The sequence below is a fragment of the Vulpes vulpes genome, chromosome 11, assembly GCF_048418805.1.
Source record: "Vulpes vulpes isolate BD-2025 chromosome 11, VulVul3, whole genome shotgun sequence".
NCBI classification, from domain to species: domain Eukaryota; kingdom Metazoa; phylum Chordata; class Mammalia; order Carnivora; family Canidae; genus Vulpes; species Vulpes vulpes.
Genome location: NC_132790.1, coordinates 97,442,040 through 97,463,845, shown reverse-complemented (window position 1 = coordinate 97,463,845; position 21,806 = coordinate 97,442,040). Strand labels below are relative to the sequence as shown.

The 21,806-nt window shown below is 41.1% G+C and overlaps 1 protein-coding gene across 32 annotated transcripts in view; it reads right to left on the bottom strand.

Moving 5' to 3' along the window:
* The window catches only part of MBNL1 (muscleblind like splicing regulator 1), a 204,081-nt gene that overhangs the window by 55,091 nt on the left and 127,184 nt on the right, over nucleotides 1–21,806 (bottom strand). The window lies entirely within an intron of this gene.

Here is a 21,806-nt window from a genome sequence, read left to right as displayed (position 1 = left end):
AACTGAGTGGATAGTAACAGGGAACCATATTCCTAAGTTGCATTTAATTACGAGAGATGACACTTTCAAATGTCACTTTCTGGGGGACATCTTCTCCCTCACTGTCCCTCCCGTCCTCGTCTTTATTTTCTTGCCAGAGAGAATAAACTCACAGTAGTGAACTCAGCACCTGTCAAATTGCATTACAGCTAATTTCCACAAGTCTGTCTGCTGCTCTAGATTAAGAACTTGTTAAAGACAGGGCTAAACCTAACTTAGCAACCTAAGCATTTCTGATAAATGTCTGTAGAATGAATACGCAATTTAAAAGACAGGAGGGCATCTCTGGCGTCCCAGCTATCACATCACTGCGATGATACTGATAAAGCCTAGGCGGTTGGTCCTTGACCACGGCTGCACATTATAAATAATAAATTTCTATACCCAGCATCCACTCCCAGAAATTCTAATTTCATTGATCTTGGCTGGGTCCCAGGCAAGCTCTCAGATGATTCTAATGACTGCTACTCTGAGGACCATTGGTTAGTCTATATATACCAATCCGCATTCTCATTTATGCATCAATCACAACTTTTTCCATAGTTCTTGCAAAGCCAGTGTTTGCCAATGACTCCAGGGCAACTGCTAGCGTTATCTGACTGTCTCTTCACCGACATACCTGTTTCTAAACTGGTTCCTTCATAGCTCCTTCCCTACACAGTGATGGAAAGGGCACCCAAGGGCAAAGGACGACCCAAAAAAGAGCTGCTGCCTTTTGCTCCCTTGGGCATACAGTCATAGGACGGTGCCTCAGACCAGCACCACATGCTTCTAAACACCTTGTTCATAGGAAGCAAGAGAGCTCATGGGAAAAGAGGGGCATAGGATCCATGTCATCAATGTACCCAGGAGAGCCCTGGGTATTCTTATTAGATACTCGACATTGATGGTACACCAAAGAAAGAGTGTATCAAAGTATTAGTGGCATTTTGATTAGTAATAGCAGTTCATATACAATTTAGTTTCATTCCCATCCACTGGGGGGCTAGAGGTCTTAGGCGGCTCCTAAGTTATCTTGATAGTATTGCGTTTATGACTCCATTGTAAGTTGCCTATGCTCAAGTTAAAATTATCATAGCTGCAGTAAACGTTTATGAAGGTAAACTGGCATGTCATAAATTTTCAAATAAGAAGATATGAGGTCTCCACAGGACTAACAGCATTTGCTTTGGAAGACCATTACAGTGGATAGAATCCTTGCCCTAATGGTGACCTCCTCTGTGTCCTGTTCAGGTGTAATTACAATGTCTATCATTAACCCTCACAATAATCTCTATCATCTACCCTCAGGGCAATCCCAAGAAGTGATTCTCACTAGCCTCCTATTACAAATGAGGAAACAGAAGCTTCCAGAGGTTAAATATCCCATGTAAGGCCCCACCCGTGTGAAGTGGTGAAGTTGGAAGCACTAGACATGTCAGAGTCCCCATACATCCCACCAGTGGGTAGGCAGGATACAGGTGGCCGAGACAATCTAGGGACTGAGGGCAACTTTAATCTGTTGTTGCTGTTTGCTTGCAGATACAACACATGCTTTTACTTCAATCCAGACAGAGAAACTGGACATTGATATGTTCCGCCCGCATCAGAAATTATTCAAAAGCGAAACAGAAGGTTTCTTTTGTGTTTCTTGCAATAATACCAGAGCATACAGAGTCTATGAAATTGTTCTAAAAGAGCAAGATTTGGGCAGCCTGGTGGTGGCTCGGCAGTTTAGCACCGCCTTCAGCCCAGGGTGTGATCCTGGAGACCCGGGACTGAGTCCCACGTCGGGCTCCCTGCATGGAGCCTGCTTCTCCCTCTGCCTGTGTCTCTGTCTCTCTCTGTGTCCCTCATGAATAAACAAATAAAATCTTTAAAAAAAATTTAAAAAATGAAAGAGCAAGATTTATATATAGATAAGAAATATATATGCACAGACACACCTATGTGGACATAGATGAAAGAGAAAGCACAACAGAACAAGTGATTCACTGTCTCCTTATCAAACTTATCAAAGATCAATGTAAAAAAGTAAGCTAGAAGATAGGCAATGAATGGATGAGGCAAAAATAGATGGATGGATGGATAGATAAATGATGGAAGAGAACTGTTGTCAAATGTTTCAAGGTGTTGCCTTAAATATACTTCACCTTAAATCTTAGTATCTTCTGGAATAACTCATTTATACATTTATGTACCATTTGATGGGGCCTTTCATGTGCTCAGCGCTATGGGGCAATTGAGTCAATAAATGAATCAGATGGGTTTTTTTGTTTTGTTTTTTTTTGTTTTTTCCATGAAGAGAAATGAGGCATGCACTTAAATAACTAGAATATAACGATAGAAGGCAAAGAGTGTTATACGGGATGTTCAGATAAAGAGTTCTCAATTCGAAGGAAAAAAAAGAGAATGCTTCCATTTAGAAGAATCAAATTAACGGCTTTGAAGATGAGGTATAATTTAAACATAAAGAGTTAGAAAAGATATCCAGGAAGAGGAAACGGCATAGTCTGAAGCATCAGTGACAAATAATAAATACATTTATAAGAGACGTGAGAAAGAAGTATGAAACGTAGGCTGACTCCGGTGTGAGGACAAGTTTTAAAAACTTGAGCTACAGATCATCTAGTTCCTTCTATAGACCGGGGCCCGGGATGTCGTCAGCACAGCAGCAAAGCTGTACTTCATGAACTCATGGGGCAGGACTGTGAGGACTCCTGAAGTGGCTGAGAGCTGGGGAGGGGACACCAATTAAGTAATTACTTTAACAGATGGGGCAAGAGCTAACACAGATCTGATCATTCTCCATCTGATCATTCTCCAAGTCATCTCCCAGACCCATCTTTTTCACACCCTCCCCGTCCCACACACACACACACACACACACACACACACACACACACGCTCTCCCAGCCATCCAGCCATAGCAAACTGAACTAGGTTCAGTGTCTTTCATAAGACATCACTTGACCATGTAGATCCAACTATCAAAACACTCCGCCCTTGCAGGGTTTTTTTTGGCCTGGCTAATTTGTAGTTAGACTTAAGAGTCTCCAGTTGATGTCACCTTCTTTAGGAAGTTTTTTTTTTTTTTTTTTTTAAGCTTCATCTTTGTTTTACGTTCTTCTGGCTGATTCCAGAGCATTCTTTACCCTTTAATTGTTTTACGTTCTTCTGGCTGATTCCAGAACATTCTTTACCCTTTATCATAATTAAATGCCAGCTGCCTGTTTCCTTTACTAGACCAGGCTCAGTGAGAGTGGAACCATGACTGCTTATTTGCCAGTTGCATTCCCAAAACAAGAAGACCTAGACGAGTGGCAGGCTCATAACAGGTGTTAATTCGTTATTCTATATGTTGGCAAATTGAACACCAATAAAAAATAAATTTATAAAAAACGAATCTTATAAAGCCAAGTGTACATTGCATCATATACATAGAATACATATTTAATAGACACAATGAACGTGTAGAGAACATACGTTAACCTGATGTCTGACTTCCAAACACCTAAAACAGCGCTTTTTGAACACCTAGTAATATTCTGAAAAATTGCTTATTGACTAACTGCCAAATTAAGCTTTATTATCTTATAATTTCTTACAACTCAGTAGCAAATTTCTGGCTCAATCATTAGTCCATTACTCCGTTTCACTGCTGCCTTATACCAAGATAAAAACTGGACTCCAGAGGACAATCACATCTGAGAAGAATAAATAGTAAATGTACTATGGATTGTTCCGATTGGAAAAGGCTACTCAGAGGTATCAATACAGTAGATAACTCAGCAAAGATTCTGAAGCACTGCTCAAGCAGCATACCAATAAAGTAACCACCTTATGTTCTTTTTCCTGATTTCAAAAATCACCAAAAGCAATGAAAAACAAAGTTCACGTCTGCCTCGTTTTACTCCGCCAGTAGCTGATATGGATCATTTTAAGGTCTGTGCTCTGAATGTGACATATTCGTCTTTAATATTTGAACATAACAGTCATATTACCCCCCTAAGAGAGTCCTACAAGATCATGAAATCAAATATGAAAAGCCTGTCTAAAATTAGATGGAACTGTTCTAAACTGGTGTAGCAAATGCACTAACATAAAAAATAAATAAATAAATAAGAATCAGGATCTATGCCTACCTCCTAAACAGTTTTTCCAAACTATTTCAGTGACTCATAATGATGCGATTAAGTTTCACATTACCCAAAATACATTTAAGTACTCTACGTGTAACTATTTTTAGGTATCTCTGAAATTGTTTGTTTCACAGTTAGCACGGACCTGTAAGTCAAAATAATTTCAAATTTCATTTAAAAAGCTGTGGTTCCTAATCTACAATAAATTTCTCTTGTGCTGAATTAGGGCAACTGTTTTTGGTTTGTTTTGATTTTTTTTTTTTTTTTTTACATACATTGTGCTCTGAAAAGAACCATTTGGTAAGGCAGTTTTTTTTTTTTTTTAATATTGATTTCCAAGAGAAAACAACATTGATAATCAGATGGACCGATTATGCAAATGAACAAAAAAAATAATTCCTCTTCAAATCGGTATGCTAATTATAAACTGCCAGGGTTTTGCTGGAATATTCTAGCTTATGTGGGACCAGGGCGCAGGTGCCCCCCCCCCCCCACCACGAGTGAGTGGATGCCATGGTGGAGCCTGTGCCAGCGCACGGCAGCAAGAGATTTATAATGTATCAGTCAATGCGGTTATTTTAGGAAAATATTAAACAGAGGACCATGGAAGGATCAAGAAACACCTTAAAAAAGACTCAGGTAAAAATTCACAAATTATCAATAGCTTCGTTATTTACGTTTAAAGCATACCATTGATCATTTGAGATTGAAACAGCTCTCAAAATGATGATGTTCCTTAACTGCCAGATTTTAAAAGGTGAGGAAATTTTCAGGTTGGATCACCCATTTTTAACAGCCCATTGCTACTGTCACACAGGCTTCACAGGGCCGCCCTACAGGCCTCCTCTTTGTACAGCCCTGCCGGCTTACTGCGTGTTGGGGGAACCTGTCATTTCCCCTCCTGTTGTCTTTCCAATGACACATTTAAGGGCAGGTCATATACCCCATCCCGCCCCCCATGTTTGTCTTCAATGCACTTCTATGGGTCCGCTATGCAAAAACATCTGTTCATTCACCACAAACCATTCCTTCTACCTCAGTTTTCGTAAACAAAACACCGCTCACACAAATGAACAGATGGTTCGTTAAAATAAAGAGGTAATCCTCACACTTTCTTTTTTGAGAATTTTAACCGACCTCTCTCTCTTTTATCTGCCTATCAAAACACCCCAAAATCCAAAGCAACCAAACAAACAAAAAACCAAAATAAAGGGGATCCCTGGGTGGCTCAGTGGTCTGGCACCTGCCTTCGGTCCAGGGCCTGATCCTAGAGACCCGGGATCGAGTCCAGCATCGGGCTCCCTGCATAGAGCCTGCTTCTCTCTCTGCCTGGGTCTCTGCTCTCTCTCTCTCTCTCTCTGTGTGTGTCTCATGAATAAATAAATAAAATCTTAAAAAAAAAAAGAAAAGAAAAAGGTCATGTGAAAATAGTATGAAAAGAGAAGGTGATGCGGGCAGATCATAAAGCCTAACACACAAGGGAATATTTCAGAAAACAGATGGTCGGTACCACGAAGTGTCCTTCATACCATGACGTGGTACCAAGGTGAACAAAGTGCAGGGGAGAGCATGCTGGGAGTCTTAGCATTTTCCCTGAACTTCACAATGACCATAGGAGTAATATTAACCGTGTTGTGCCAATGGGGAGACAAAGACTCGCAGAGATTAAATGCCTTGCCCAAGATGACAAAAGTAGCCAATAAAGTTTGAGTCCCAAATTCAGGTCTGATGCCAAGTTGGAGGATTGTGTCCTCCATCATGCAGCTGCCTTCCCAGGAATCCAAAAAGACAGAGGGCCTAACAGGTAAGATAGCACACAGGTGGGAATTTCAGGCCATCCAATGGCCAGTGTTTAAGCCAACCTGATTGGGACGAAGGCTTTACTTAGGGGAGGCACATTCAGAGAGTTAAGGCTGTGAAAATGAATAAAGGAAACCTCACTCAAATGGAGTTTTAGGGGATCCCTGGGTGGCGCAGCGGTTTGGCACCTGCCTTTGGCCCAGGGCGCGATCCTGGAGACCCGGGATCGAATCCCACATCGGGCTCCCGGTGCATGGAGCCTGCTTCTTCCTCTGCCTGTGTCTCTGCCTCTCTCTCTCTCTCTCTCTCTCTGTGACTATCATAAATAAATAAAAATTAAAAAAAAATGGAGTTTTAGGAGGGCGGGTGGCATGTGGTGGCTCAGTCGGTTGGGCATCTGCCTTTGGCTCGGGTCATGATCTCAGGGTCCTGGGATTGAGCCGTACGTGGGGCTCCCTGCCCAGCGGGGGAGCCTGCTTCTTCCTCTCCTTCTGCTTCTCCCTCTCCCTCTGCCCTTGCCCCTGCTCAAGCACCTGCTCTGGCTCTCTCTCAAATAAATAAACAAAATAGTTTTTTTTTAAAAAAAAAATGGAGTTGGGAAGCCATTAAGGGAGAGCTCTCAAGCACTGTCACCAGGCCCAGCCTGCAGAGTTCAGGAGGAAGAAAGATTTCCTCTCAGCATGGCTACAGCAAGCTGCCCTCACCTGCAGCCAAAGACAAGCTGCCACCACTCGGAATTCCCAGTTTCCTCCAATGAGCTTTTGTCAGAACACCACATCCCAACCTCCTCCTTTCCTCTACAAAGGGATGCCCTCCTCCTTCGTCCTCCAGACTTGCTGATGGTTTGCCAGAGTCTTGGTATTCTGAATTGCAGTTCCTCTGCTGTTTCCCAAATAAACGAATTTGCGGCTCGATAACCTCTGTTGTTTAATTTTTTTAAGGCTGACAAAGTGAAGTACGGGGCATTATCCTAAATGCCTGATTAGGAAATCTAGAGTGTAGGCAAGGATAATCCACTCATTGAATGGCTTTGCTGAGGACTACTTGAATTTCAGGAAGACAGTCCATGGTGAAGAGGACCTAAGTCATAAGGATAGAGTAAGACCCATTAAACAAAGCAAGAGTAATGGCTTCACGGTACCTAACAATCTAAGACAAAACAGTCACACTAAACCATTCAAGCGGGTTAAAGGTGAGCTAGTGCACAAATGTCCTCCGTGAAATTTATTATATACCAAGAGAGCAGAAAAAAACCCCACACTTCCACAATCATCAGGATGACTATACGACATCTGAGTCTGCAATAATCTGTATCACCCTGTGAAGCAATGAAAATGTACCTAATCACTCTGTCACCCCTCAAAGCCATCGAGTATCTGCTTTGCAATCTTAAATTTATAAAACAAAAACAGCTGTCACAAAAATAAAAAGGTATCCATATTTTTGTTGTTGTTGTTGTTTTGTCAATCACGAACACGATGGTTAAAGAGGAAGAAAATTAACTGGGGATGATGAGGAGGAAAAAAAACACTACCCCCCCCCCACTGCCTCTGCTCTTCCAGACAGAGCAGTGGACATAACCTGCTCCACTCAAGTCCTCCCAGAACCAGTCTCCACCAGGCTGCTGCTCCTGTTTATTTTCCTCATAGCACTGCTCACACCCGCAGTTAGGTGGCTGATTTATAGGTTTACCTACTGACTGACTGATTGATCCCATTAGGGATGTAGGATCCATGAGGGCAAAGCCTTATTTCCCTGGCTTGTCTCTCGTGGTGGGCCCCAGTGGTAAATAAAGGAAAGAACAGGCCTCCCATTATCCTCCCCATGATTTTCTGATCGGACCACTTTTATCTGATGGGATCACTTTTATCTGATTGGATCACCTCTTCTTCCCATTTGCTGACAAGGACTCCGAGATCCCGTGAAACTAAGGAATTTGTACAGTCGCAGAACAACTAAAGCAATGGGGACTCCTCCGCCTGACTTATCTGCACTGTATAAACACATGTGGCAGGCTATATTTAGAACAAAAATGGTATCAAGTTGAAATTCAAATAGCCAGTAGTGTACAAAATGCAGCAACTAAGAAAACAAAATCTAAGGGTTCTTTTCACTGTACATCGATACAGACCGTCACCACAATACACTTTGAGTGACGCTGCGGATGTCACCTGCGTTGACTCTGCCAGGTGTTATCAGCGGTGTATGGGTATGTCAGAGTTGGTTTGTGTGAAATCCATAAACGGAGTTGTCAATAGCAAAGTTGTCTACGTTACCCTTTGAGCAACAACAACAACAAAAAAAACCCCAAAACACCTCAATTTTGCCCCAAAGTATTAGGGTTGCCACTATCAAGATGATAGCAGCTCTCCACAGTTCTCACTTTGGAGGAAATCGGGAAGAAAAATCTCTCTGATAATTTTGATCTTAAAAGCTGCTGTCGAGAACCACTGTGGGATGAAGGGAATGTCAGTGATAAAAACAGATTCATACGAAACGGGTTACGCTCAGTAACTGTTAGCACAGTTCTATAAATTAGGCCCCATTTTTTTTTTTTTTCAGTGAGGGTCTTCGAAAAAAAGTATTTAAAATAATCTTATACTTTTGACGAAAAGCGGTATCTATGAGAATTCCGAGGGAAGTAAATGACTCTTTTGAGAAAACAGTTTCTACAGAGAACTGTTGGATTGTAACATTCAAATTCACTGTGCCAACTACGGCACATACGTATTAAGAAGGAACCTAGATCTACAATTTTGCTGATTTCCTATTTTTTTTTTAAATCTCTTAATCAATATATATTGGCTGCCTAACAGCTTATCATTATGCTGGGTGATGGAGGTTAGAAAAAGAAATACAAAATGCAATTCCCACCGATAAACAAGAGTCCGATGCAGGTGGCATCGATGGCATCTGACTTCCTGAGAAACATCCTCAGCAAGAGGAGTGGATAAAGTTGGGGGCTCAAAGGTCAAAGGAAATTCCTTCAGACCTGAAGAGGATCCACATCCCCCCGGACCATTCGTTCTCTTGTAAAGGTAAGTCAGTGGCTTTCTTGACCTAGCAGCCCAGCATGGTTCTAGAGACCTCACTCTTTGTTGCCATTGTGGTGGGGGTTAGAATTACCATGCGCCTTCAAAGTGCCCTGGAACCTGGGATGGGTCGTGGATACCAAACCATCCTCTAGGATGGGCTCCCCGTGCAAAGTAATTCGTGTTTGTACCCGCATCACAAATCTACAAGCCACCGATACCCATGAGCCCCTTCTGAAGCTACTCTATTGGGAATACGATGGCACTGCTCCCTAGGATGTCAGAGACACACCAGGAGAGGGGTCCGAGGGAGGAATGACACAGGACGGGGACACAGCCCAGTAAGCGCTGGGTGGGAAGGACAACAGCCTTGTTTATGTGGAGGACATCTGTCACCTTCCTCTGCCATCTAGGCAACGGATTCTGGACTCCTTTTAGGAGGCACCTCAAAGAGATAAGATAACACCATTCTAGAAACTCAGGATCTCAGGCCACAAATTGTCTACCGCAGTAAAATGCCGGAAAATTCAACAGGCCATCTGCACACGCATGTTTCCTGTGAAAAACCGATAAGGGGCTTTGGGATTTTCGACCCAGATGCATTCTCAGGAGTATTTTTGCATCTCATACGACGTTTCCCTTACGTTACCGCAAACGTGGGAACAGCTACCTTTCAGAAGAACATGATAGTATTGGCAGCACACTGAAATATTCTGAAAGGCTATTTTTGTGATATATGTTCTTTCGTCGTGTGTATCTTACGTAATTCTGCCGAAAATAGAAAGGAGCTGGTTAAGAAGAAATGTTAAAGCAAACACATATTATTCAGAAATTAAAGAACGCCACTTTGGATGTTTTCTACGTCTTGCTGCTGCTTAACAAGTTCTAGGATGGTTGTTTATCCAAAGAGGCAGGAGGAGGAGAGGTATGTTGGTTTTCCAAAAGCATTCCATTCATTTTTTTTTTTTGAGTTTTGAAATAGCACATGAAATGTAAATATGTACAAAAGACTCAATTAGCTGAACCCTGCCTCTATTAGCATCACTGCGATGGATCCCATATCAATTAGTTCTTAATTTTTGTCTCAGAAGCTCTGAAACGTTTAATAGAAGCATTAGGCAGCAGTGAGAAGTGAACTACTTGTTATCACCGATACAGGGTTGCCTGAGACTGTGTATTAAAAAATAAGGCCCCTCTTTAAGGAACTTTGGTTGCTACTCTATCACATAATATGAAGACAAAAGAGGTCTATGTGCCACTCCTGGCTATTTATAAATCTCAACTGCCCCTACCAGGTAAACATATATATATATATACACACACACACACACACACATATTTTTAACCTAATGACAGGAGTTACTCTATTTGTAACCCAAGCTCAGTTAAAAAAAAAAAAAAAAAAAAGCCTCTTAGACACCGTTTGCAATCCATTCAGATGATAAAAGCAAAGAGAATGTCAATACTTTATTACCCGTTCCCTGCAAACCTAGCCATTCCCCTCAAAATAGAATCGGAAAGAATTCAACAGAATTTAAAAAAATATGCCTCCCCGTGAGTTGGGGGGTGGGAAGGGGGTTGACAAACAGATTCGGTAGGCCTGCGGCAATTGTATGCTACTTCTCGCTGCTTCCAATTAGGATGTCAGCACTTTGCCGATCAAATTTGATTTTCTTCCCTCCCGTATACCCTATTTTTCATCCTGAATTATACCAAGGTGTTTCGTATAGAAAATACCACTGAGATCATGCCTGGTATAGGGTTAGCAAAAACGCTGCACAAACCAAACCATGTCAGGCAGGAGCCAAATGCTCAGAGAATTGTAAAACATGCCAAATTGAGCCCCCCCTGCCCCCTACTGCCAGCTCCTCAAAGGCCTTCTAGAGCCGCAAGGAGCACTGCTGTTTCATGTGTGATTTCTCAGGAAAGTTGCACGAACCAAGTCTTTAATTGCAAGTGACAAGGTCAGAAGGAGGATTACAGGTATGTGCATCTGGAAGGAAGAAAAATGGAGATGTGGCAAGGAGGTCAGGCACCTGAAGGTGATGTCAGAAACCCACCAGGAGCAGCTTACCCAGTTACCTAACACATCTGCTCCGAGCGGGGAGGGCTTCGTATCTCACACCTGGGACCTTCATTATCCACCCTAGGGAAGGTCTTAACTTTCTCCAAGAAGGGTCTCCTGCACGTGTAACAGGCTGCAGAATTCCTACAAAACTGATCCAAGGAAACCATGCTGACCAGTGGGTGCTCCAAAAGCAGAAAGATTCATGGGTGCTTCAGATTCGCAATTCAGGTCTTAGGCCTACCTGCCTATATCTGGTTCGAATCCCACTCGGCCACCTACCAACCCTGTGACCTTGTGTGTAGTAACTCGTAATCCTCTGGGCCTCAGGCTCCTCGTCAATAGAATGGGAGTAACTATCCTCTCCACCTGACCATGTGATTTATGAGGACTTAGGACAAATCTGTGCAAAGCCAACAGCTGGTCCCTAGAAAACACCACTAGAATATAAATTACTCACATGACGAGTTTATCTGGATTTGTGAGCTGGAGGTTTTCCAGTCTCTGTCTTCCTTGAGTGTGTCTTGGGGGCCTCAGCTCATTGTCCTGGTAAGAGGGGGCCGGGGGCAGGTGGCTTTCTACAAGGTCACAGCTCCTGCTCTGCTGCTCCACAGACTGCAGGGCGAGGGCATTCTTGCCTGTGCTCTCCAGCCCTCTCTCTGAATCAAGTGTCTCCAGCACCAGTGTCCCTGCTACTCGGGGATGCTTCCTCATTATAGGAAAGAAGGCATGATGACTTATTTCCGAAAGCCTGATCTCAGACGAAGTCACCAGCGGACTGTCACCCATGTTTACCCACTTATGGTTCCGTGTGTTGAGTGTATGTGTGTGCGCGTGTGTGCGGACAGAGAGATGCACACGCGTGAGCGAGATGGATGTCTGTGCACGTAGACATACACAGATCAATATACATATGCCTATAAAGAGCACATATGTAAATTAATCCCAGTTCAAGGTCTATGAAATATTTCATGTGAACTGGGAAGGATAAAGGAAAGTGAGTTAGGCTCCAAACCACACAAGGTTTATTATTGGTCTTATTAATATATTTTTTTTCTACTCATATATCCTAGTAACTCAGAAACTACTCCACTACCAACTAACCTTTCTCCTTTGCCCTTATGTTAGGGCACGACTTAGGTAATAAAGATACCGCTTCCTTCGCTTCCTTCCATGAGTTCATTTGCCTACCTACCTACGGAAATAAAATACCCGTGGACTACGAGATGTGCTTAGAGAAGACCCGCCCCATACTGTCATTGAAATGTTTCCAGATTTCCAGCTCTAATTGTTAGCTGCTAGGTCTCTGAACCAGAATCCTTAGCCACTTCCCAGAAAATCCTATGCCCCCTTCAGCCCTACCTTTTGCTCATCAGGTGTCTAGTCATACCTCTTCAAAGACATAAACCCCGGGGCCAGATATAGGCAGGTAGGTGTAGGCCCTGAATCGCGAATCCAAAACACCCGTGACCAAGACAGATGCTCTTGGGTATAGGAATTGAGGGTAGAAAGGGGACCGAAGAAGAACATTCCTCCACTCAATCATAAGACTGGGACCCCCTGGATTCTAAGAACCAAAAATCTAAACACTGTAACTAATTTCTGTTACATTTTTTTTTTCTGCATTTTTCAAATGCTATTTGCACAGGACTGGTATGAAAAGATCCTTGTCATTGTAAAGCTTTATGTCCCCCGGAGCTTTGTAGATGCCCAAACCTAGAAATGCTCTATTTCATCAGAGTTGCTGTTTACATGAACAGCGAGCAAGGACAGACTGAGGTGGGCGGCCAATTAGGTGCCCTCTCTAGCTGAGTCATCAGGCCTACTCAGCGCGGGGCTCCCCAGCACTCCTCCCAAGCACTAACACAATCGTTATACATGTTGTGAATCTCTGGGATTGTTCCTGAAGACCCAAAGGCTACACGAATGTACAGGGTCTAGTAAAATCCTGTTGGCCTAAAAAAACAGTGATTAGGGCCAGTGGCTCAGAGAAAGGAACACTGTACAGGGAGGCGCAGGCCACCTAACCTCTATTCTTACTTTTTACTTTTCTCACTCACTTCTGGACTGACCCTGGTAAAGCTCTTTAAATAAATTAGTAGTACCCTTCAATCACATTTCTTAGGCTACTGGAGATAAATGATGTATATACCTATTATGCACACAGATGGCAAATATGCATAATTGGTTTTCTATATATTCATATTTCATTTTAATATTATGAGAGTCAGAATTTGCTCAGGAAACATATATGGATTAGAAGGGTACAAGGGAAGGCTGAACTATTCAGACATAAAGGCTTTCTGTGACTTCTAATGAAAGGAGCAAAGTCATTTGCTAATGAAAAATGCAATGAGAACACGTTTATGAGACAAAGAGCGCATACAAGAAAGGAACACTTTTACAGAAAATCTGCAACAGAGGAGAATAATTAAAAGGGGGTGACTAAACATATTTTAGTTCTTGAGTATACGAAATCATGGCTTTTGAAGGAGGAAACATACACTGTCATTTACTCTTTTCATATTTTAATTTTTAGAAGGCAAATTCAATTTTAATATTGCAAGTCTTCAATGCAGACAATTCCCTTCTTTCCAAGGATTTGCCTTCTTAGCTTTCGCTTAATAACAGTTTTACATTCGACACCAACTGCAATGCTGTCTTGTGCTTGGTGCAGGGTTATGCTACTGCAGTGATATAAAAATAGCAAAGGCAAAAAAAAAAAAAAAAAAAAGAAAGAAAGAAAAGAAAAAAAAAAAAAAAAACCACACACACACACAGCAGACCGGAATAGTAGACCAGAATAGCTTAAAAACTGAAGCTTTTGGATCAAGCTCTCTGAAAGAATTATAATAGTTACAACACCTGATTCCATGCTGTAAAATCATTCTTTTTTCATTATATAATATTAAAATTACATTGGGGATTCATATTTCTTTCTCCCCAGACCAATAAACCATTAAAGTTATACTGGGTCTCAGAAGAGTTCAAAATCCAAGCTGCACTGGCCTGCTGTGTCTGTTTACTTAATCTATTTTTATAACACTGCAGTAGCTGAAAGCAACTCACCAAATACCTGCTTCAACATTTTGTACCGCCTCGATGCAAGAGATAAAATTTTTGAAAAGTAAGCAGCAAACGCTGCTTTTTCATAAATCAATCAACTCTATACTATTAAAGTCAGGGCCATAAGGAACCCCAGATACACTGTTTTAAACATCTGAAATACAGCCCAGAAAAGATTCTAATTTTTTTCCCACTCTGTTCTATCAGGTCAGACCGTCGCCTACGTCCCCTCTGTGGAATCACACACGTCGCCGCTCTGAGTGTGCAAGTCTGAGCGTCTGCACCAACCCTCTGCAGGTTTCCTGATACACAACAGGCTGCTGGGATAGATGTATCATCTCTGCAGCCACCTACGACACAAACACGCTATATGGCTAAATTACTTAATGAAGTAAACCCTCGACCATTGATCACCCTCATGCCAAAAAGCAATGCCAAATCCAACTTTTACGTTGTGAAGCATCTCTAACGATTCAACATACCCAGGAAAAATAAGCTTGAGAGCACCAACAGAATGGGATTTGCCAATTAAAAGTTGTTGCCATAGAAACAGGCTTTAATATGTTCTATGAAAAATATGAACATGTCATGCTTTCTCTTTAGTCATTTACATTTGAACATAAAATGTGAAAAACACAATTATAGAGAGGAGTGCAGCTCCCTAAGGGAGCATCAAACACATTCTCTTGTTCGAAAAAAAAAAAAAAAAAGTTCTTTTCTCAACCAAAAATGAACACATACTCTGTTTTCTTGAATTTTTTATAGATTATTTGAGTAATATATCACTCTAGTGTAGGGTGTGATTTTTTTTTTCTAGAACTGAGCTTTTTTTCTTTTTCCAAAGTCCTCTACTAGATTTATATTTTCTGAAAGTCTTCAAACACTGTGCTCTTTGAAAAATAACTTTAAAAATATCTTTTGAATTACTCAAGGGGAAGATCATTACAAAGGATCCTTTGACATTCTAAACACTCTAAATACCACATGTTAAAAAGTATTTTAAGTACATCATTGAATGTTCCTGACTGTTGACTCAAGGGATTAATATGGGTTAGACTCTAGCCAGATGACCATAACCAGCCACAGGATATAAAATAGTGAACTACTCTATCACTTTTATTACTGTTTTACTAACATAGTGCATGACAAGAATTCTGGACATAGTGCTATTAGTCTTCAGGTGGTGACCCAGAAGATAAATATTAATGTTTTGTAGAAATTCTATCATGCAGTTCCCAGATTGTACTCATTTCAATATCACTGCAAAAAAGCAAGCGACACATTTTAAAATTTGTTTTGTGAAAGGCTCAATCTATTATGATGTGAAATGATTCATTATGTATAAAATGAAGTCATCCTATGACTGATGAAAATTAAAAGTTACTTAATCCTTCATCAGTCGAGCATAATAGAATGATCCATTCGTGTGGGAAAGGTATGGAGAGAATACTTAATATATTAATATTGTATACCTTTGATTATTTATGATAATCAATATGAAATGATTATTTATAACTGAAAGATTTTTAACTGAGTATATTTGATTTCTTTTAAAGATTTTATGTATTTATTTATTTGACACACGGAGAGAGAGCACAAGCAGGGGGAGTGGCAGGCAAAGAGACAGGGAGAAGCAGGCTCCCCACCAATCAGGGAGCCAAATATGGGCTCGATCCCAACACCCTGGGACCTAACCAACTGAGCCACCCAAACTGACTATATTTTTAGATCAAAGAAAGTAGTTGTTCGGAAAGAGAAGGCTCGTTTTTTTAATCATAGAAGATCACCTGAAATAAAATATTACAAAGTATATGAGAGTACCAGTCCCATAAATTCTCCTCTGTCTTCCCTTGTGGATATTTTCTCTCCCATCAAAGACGGCTAGAGAGTAATTTATTCATTTAAGACAACGATGGCTCTTGATTTAACCTAAAAAAAAAGTCTAAGTATAAGAAGAAATATTCTTTTTTTTTTTCCAAAAGATTTTATTTATTTATTCATGAGAGAACAGAGAGACGCAGGCAGAGGGAGAAGCAGGCTCCCTGTAGAGGGGGGGGGGGCTGATAGGGGACTCGATCCTGGGTGTCCAGGATCACGACCTGAGCCTAAGGCAGATGCTCCACCACTGAGCCACCGAGGCTCCCTAAGAAGAAATATTCTTGAAAAAAAGTTTTTTTTAATACCTTACAAATTCATTTAAAAAATTAAGCTATTTACTCTTCAAATTATAACAAAAATGCAAATCACATCTTGAAACCAGGTATTGCTACCACATAGTACGAGGTCGCTTTCTGAGAGTCCTACTGGAGATGTGTATAACCTCTCTTGCGTTACATTAAAAAGTGTAAGTAATTCTGAAAACTACACAATCATTATTTGGTCTTCTTTGCAGGCCTAACGAGTAAATAGTAATGATCTAAGTAAGCTTTATGAGAACATGCCCACTAAAGAATCAAATCTGTAAGCGATACTCAGACAAACAGTTGGCCAACTCCGGACACGGCCTATCTAACGGCACAAAGTCCAGGATTATAAACACCTGACGGCATGGGTTTATCAAATTAGACATTTCCCAAGAAACACAAAAGAATGTCTGTTTTATCGAGCAAGGAGGTCCTCCCTCTGCAGATTGAGATTTCAAGTTTTAAAATCAAAAGTTGGAAAGCAAACATCATATAAACTCTGCACCTGGCAGTGAGCGTTGCAAACAACCTGCTTGGGTGCCTGTCTGATTGGGTCCAACAACCAGCACCAACCACCCGAAAGGATGGTTCAGTGCTACACGAAAGGATGTCAAAAACACTGTGGTTATAATCTATTTGTTGTTTAGTTTCTTTTTCTAAGATGTCTTGATCCTCCAGTATCATCATTATAGTCATTAGGTTTTATGGTTTTTAAACTGACAATGAAATGTAATTTTTAAAAAAAATGCAACTTCTAAAAATCATTTGGACTGAGTTTGTACTGTTTTCAAAATGAATACATTTTACCTTCAATTATTTTTCTAAAATTCTCTAGCCAGGCCAAAAAAAACAAAACAAAACAAAATGAAACAAAAACAGAGAGCAACACTCATTGGGGATAAAGGATTATTTTACATATGAAATGTATTTTTTAAAAGCTTTTAAGATAACCCTGATATATGGACCAAAAGGAGAACATTTCCACTCGTTATAGCCAACCTCCATCTACCGCCCCCTCTCAAGTGTAACTTTCCTTAGAACAAAACACAGACTTCTGTTGTCTACTAAGCATATGGTGTCTATGATAATTCAAATACAAATTATTTATATTTTACATTTTGAAAAGTAGTATGAAAATGTTTGTCACTCTGCTACCCAAATAACTAACACATGTTGCAAAGTCTAATTCCCATTTTGTCTAACTAGGCATCAAGTCTAATAAATAATAAATCTGAACCTCCCTTCCATGGCATGGACTTACTCAGGTGCTGTGAGCCCTTAGCCATCTGCCCAATGGCCATCATGTAAAAAGGGAGTCTGAGGGACGTGAAGGCAACACTCTCCTTCTCTTAGTCACAAATTGTAAGGGATACGCTCTAAACGGCTTTTGTTCACGTTATTTCTTCCAACATGATGGCAACACGGTTCTCAAGGTGAAAGAACCCTGAAGGGTATCATAACGCATCTATGTACTAAAAGCATTCAGCCCCCAGCCTCCGTATCAATACAACGCAGAACGGCCCAGAGGATTCCTCCAAAAACAACTCAAGAGCGGTCACTGGGGAATTAGCCCCGTGGCAGCTATTCCACAGGGATAACAAACCTTTGTTGATCTTGTTACAATGGATCCTTCACACCAGCTCATCTAATTGGATCTAATGTATTCTCTATTCATGAGACAGTATTTCTCTAGAACCAGGAGTTTTCACATCTCTGCTCTTTGCAGGATACTTGCTGGCTCTGTGCAGGGCATACGGGCAGCTCCTGAGCTGTGGAAGGTCACAGACTCCTCTGTGAGCTAGGGACTCACTCTCCAGAAAGCTGCAGGCCTGGAATTAAAATAAAGCCTTGGGGGTGGAGGGGGGGCTTTGAGCAAGGAGGTCCTCCCTCTGCAGATTGAGATTTCAAGTTTTTTTTTTTAATTTTTATTTATTTATGATAGTCACAGAGAGATAGAGAGAGGCAGAGACACAGGCAGAGGGAGAAGCAGGCTCCATGCACCGGGAGCCCGACGTGGGATTCGATCCTGGGTCTCCAGGATCGCGCCCTGGGCCAAAGGCAGGCGCCAAACCGCTGCGCCACCCAGGGATCCCAAGAGATTTCAAGTTTTAAAATCAAAACTTCCCCACTGAAATCAGGAACTCCTTTAAGGAGCTCTGTGGACCTCAAAAGAGCCCCCCAGGTTAAGGTGGAATGCCACCCTCACCCTCCCTGCCGTAGTTGTCACAGAAGGTGGGACGCGTCTCAGCATCCACAGGCAAGTCAGTTTGCACAAAATCATTATTTGCAAGCAGTCTGATGACGGAGAAGCTTTTAGTGGATGATAGAGATTTTAGAGAAATTTGGTAGGAACTTGAATCAAAACACTGGTACCAGCTTACAAGAGAGCCCTTGTGGCATGGGCTTCTGGCATCCAGAGGTGGCATCAGGGAGGTCTCCCCTTCTGGGTCTGACCTGAAGGGTGGTGCCTGCCCCCCATCTCTCTCCCAGTGAGAACCACCCCTTGAAGGTGAGGTTACTGGGAGACTCAACACTGAGAAGTCTATGATGACACACAAAATAAAGTAGCATTCTAGAACTAAGAATGCTAAGACAAAAACAAAGTTGCAGAAAATGTTAGGATAACAGAATAACAGAAACTGAATTTAAAAGGCAAGGAAAATAAGAAAGAGATAGACGGTGCCTGATGAAAGAGGGAGAGCTAGCAGAAGAGGGCACCTAGCCAACTCCTACCAAATGCTGCCACTGAGGACAACTGGCTTCCAAATGAAAAAAAAAAAAATATTAAAGTTGTAACGCACCCTGCATAACTGCCTGGGATGCGTACCCCACAGCATTCATGGACGAGAGCAGTAGTACAAAAAAATGAAAATGAGCTCCTAGAACAGCGTACTTTTTTTTCCCCCATTCACTCTGGATTTTCAAAGTTCTGTTTTCTTTTTCACATGTCAAATTGCTGGAAGCTTTAAGGAAGGGGCCGGAAAGTCTCAACTTGCGTTCTCTCTCGAGTTCCTTTAACACAAATGCGATTTCTCCAGCTTTTTGCCCCTTTTTAAAAATGTTACGTGGCAAGGGATAAGGATTCTATCACAGAGTCATGGCTGATGATTGTACGATACGATTTTAGGAAAGAAAAATGTTTCCTTTCCCTTAATAAATCACTGTCTTGAGTGGCACTCGGTTGAACCACTGCGTCAGAATGGTCAGCTAGTTTTCCTTTTGGCTCCCTTTCCTGCCAAGTGGGTTTAAAGGCAAACTATGTCATACTTAGGTTGCTTACTTGATTAAACATTACCACCTCTGCTTACTAAACAAGTCTAAATATACCTTCCTTGGGTAACCAAGGAGTGTGTTATGACTACTGAGTTACACTAAGGCTGTTTCTAAATCGATTGACAAATACACCAAATGCCTAATATGTCCCCGGCCTCAAAAAAAAAAAAAAAAAAAAATACCATCCCTGTACTCAAGCAGGTTAGGGTGTCAAAGAGCAGTCGAAACACAAAGCACTAAGTCAGTCAATTATTCAACACCAAACAACTAGACTCTTCAAACTCTAACTGGGTTGCTCATTTTGTTTTTTTTTTGTTTGTTTGTTTTTTTGTTTTTTGTTTGGGGGGTTGCTCATTTTGAAATGAAGTTAAGCACTTTAGAGAAGTATCAACTTGAGCCTTTTTTCACTCTACTACGTTACAAAGCTACACTAGGTCACATTTTTCAAAGGGATGGAAACATACCTTTACAGAAACACATGTGGAAACTAACGTGTGTGAAAAGAAAAAAAAAAAGATTATTTGTCCATTAAGACCAATTTTCATAAAAATGCGAACATGGAAAAATTAAATTTTGCTAATTCTTGAATATGCTAGATCATCCCCAAATAAGTGATTTTCCAGTCAACAGCACATCTGTATGTCCCCTGTTCGGCTCTAACGTTTCAAGAAGTAACCCGCCGAAACGTGCCCACCTTTTTATACTTCATCAAAATTTAAAATATCCCAACTGTAAGCAGGAATCTTTCTTAAAATAATAGTGTGCATGTATAGGTAGGGTTTTTTCTTTTTTTTCATTTTTATTTTCTAACAAGAAAGGATACCTACTAATTCAATATGCCCTGGGATTTTTTTCCACTCTGCCTAAAATACCTAGATGTGGTTCTAGCAAGGAAACCTATACACTTCTGCTTCCTTGCCACATACCCGTATCTGTACTTATTTCTCCAAACCCAGATGCGTTCATCTTTCAATCCAGGCTTTGTTACAAGTAATTCTGAATATGGGCAGAGTCTAGGGCTGCCTTTTAGGTAAAATGTAATGTAAATGTAAAACTTGTTGTAATGAAAATACCTAGTATGAAATCTTAGTTTGGGAAAAGATGTACGATTTTTGCAACTTGGATCTGTCTAAAGGCAAGGGAACATTTTCTGACACAAAGTCAGTTTACTCTATCTCACCCCCGCCCCTGTTTTATTTATTTACTAGGTACTTCTCAAGTGCTATGGCATCAGAACTTGCTATAACATATACATATGTGGAGGGGAAAGTGGCTTATGAATATTTTGACAACTCAAAGAATCTTCCTGTGGAATGCCAAGCAAAAATATATCAATATTCAATAGGAAAAAAAAACCAGTAAATGCTTATAGAGAAATGTGCGCTGGAATTTGTACACGTTTGAAGTGAGTAAACACTCACAGAGGACTTTTGGAAAAAAAGCTCAATAAAGGAGAAATGTATAAAAGCCACAGGAAAATATAGCATGGGGCAGCCCGGGCGGCTCAGCGGTTTAGCGCCGCCTTAGCCCAGGGCCTGACCCTGGAGACCAGGGATCGAATCCCATGGTGGGCTCCCTGCGTGGAGCCTGCTTCTCCCTCTGCCTGCGTCTCTGCCTCACTCTCTATCTTTCTGTGTCTCTCATGAATAAATAAATAAAATATTTAAAAATATATATATAGCATGTGAAACTGTAGTCACTCTCATGGGAAGGGCTTAATATAATGTAGAGAGGTATTAGAAACAGCCTTTATTCAAGCTCACAATACTCCAGATGCATTTAGCCAAGCCTTTGGGGCAAAGATGAGGAGGCAAAAGCTATAAAAATTCTTTCAAAAACCTCTTTAGGGGCTTATCCACAGTAATCAGTTAATAATCTGAAAGTTCTTCCATCCACACTCTTGTTTTTCTGTTCATTCCCCTTATCTTCTGTCTCCCGTTTCTTCTATGAGGCTGAGTGCCAGTTAGACCTGAAGATAAACTTTGAACTTGGAGGCAAGGAAAGAGTCCAATTCGAGCAATCTGGAAGATAAGGAGGGTTTCAACTTCTCAAATTATCCCACTCTTTCCTCTGATCATTTCAGGCACTGTATTTTAGGCGTTCCAAGGACCAATGTGTTCTACAACTGTTAATGTTGGATTTTGTGGGCACTTCCTATTTTTATACTTGATGACGCATCTTTTAAACTTCGAGTGTGTAACAAAGGGAGGGTTCTCAACCACGGAGA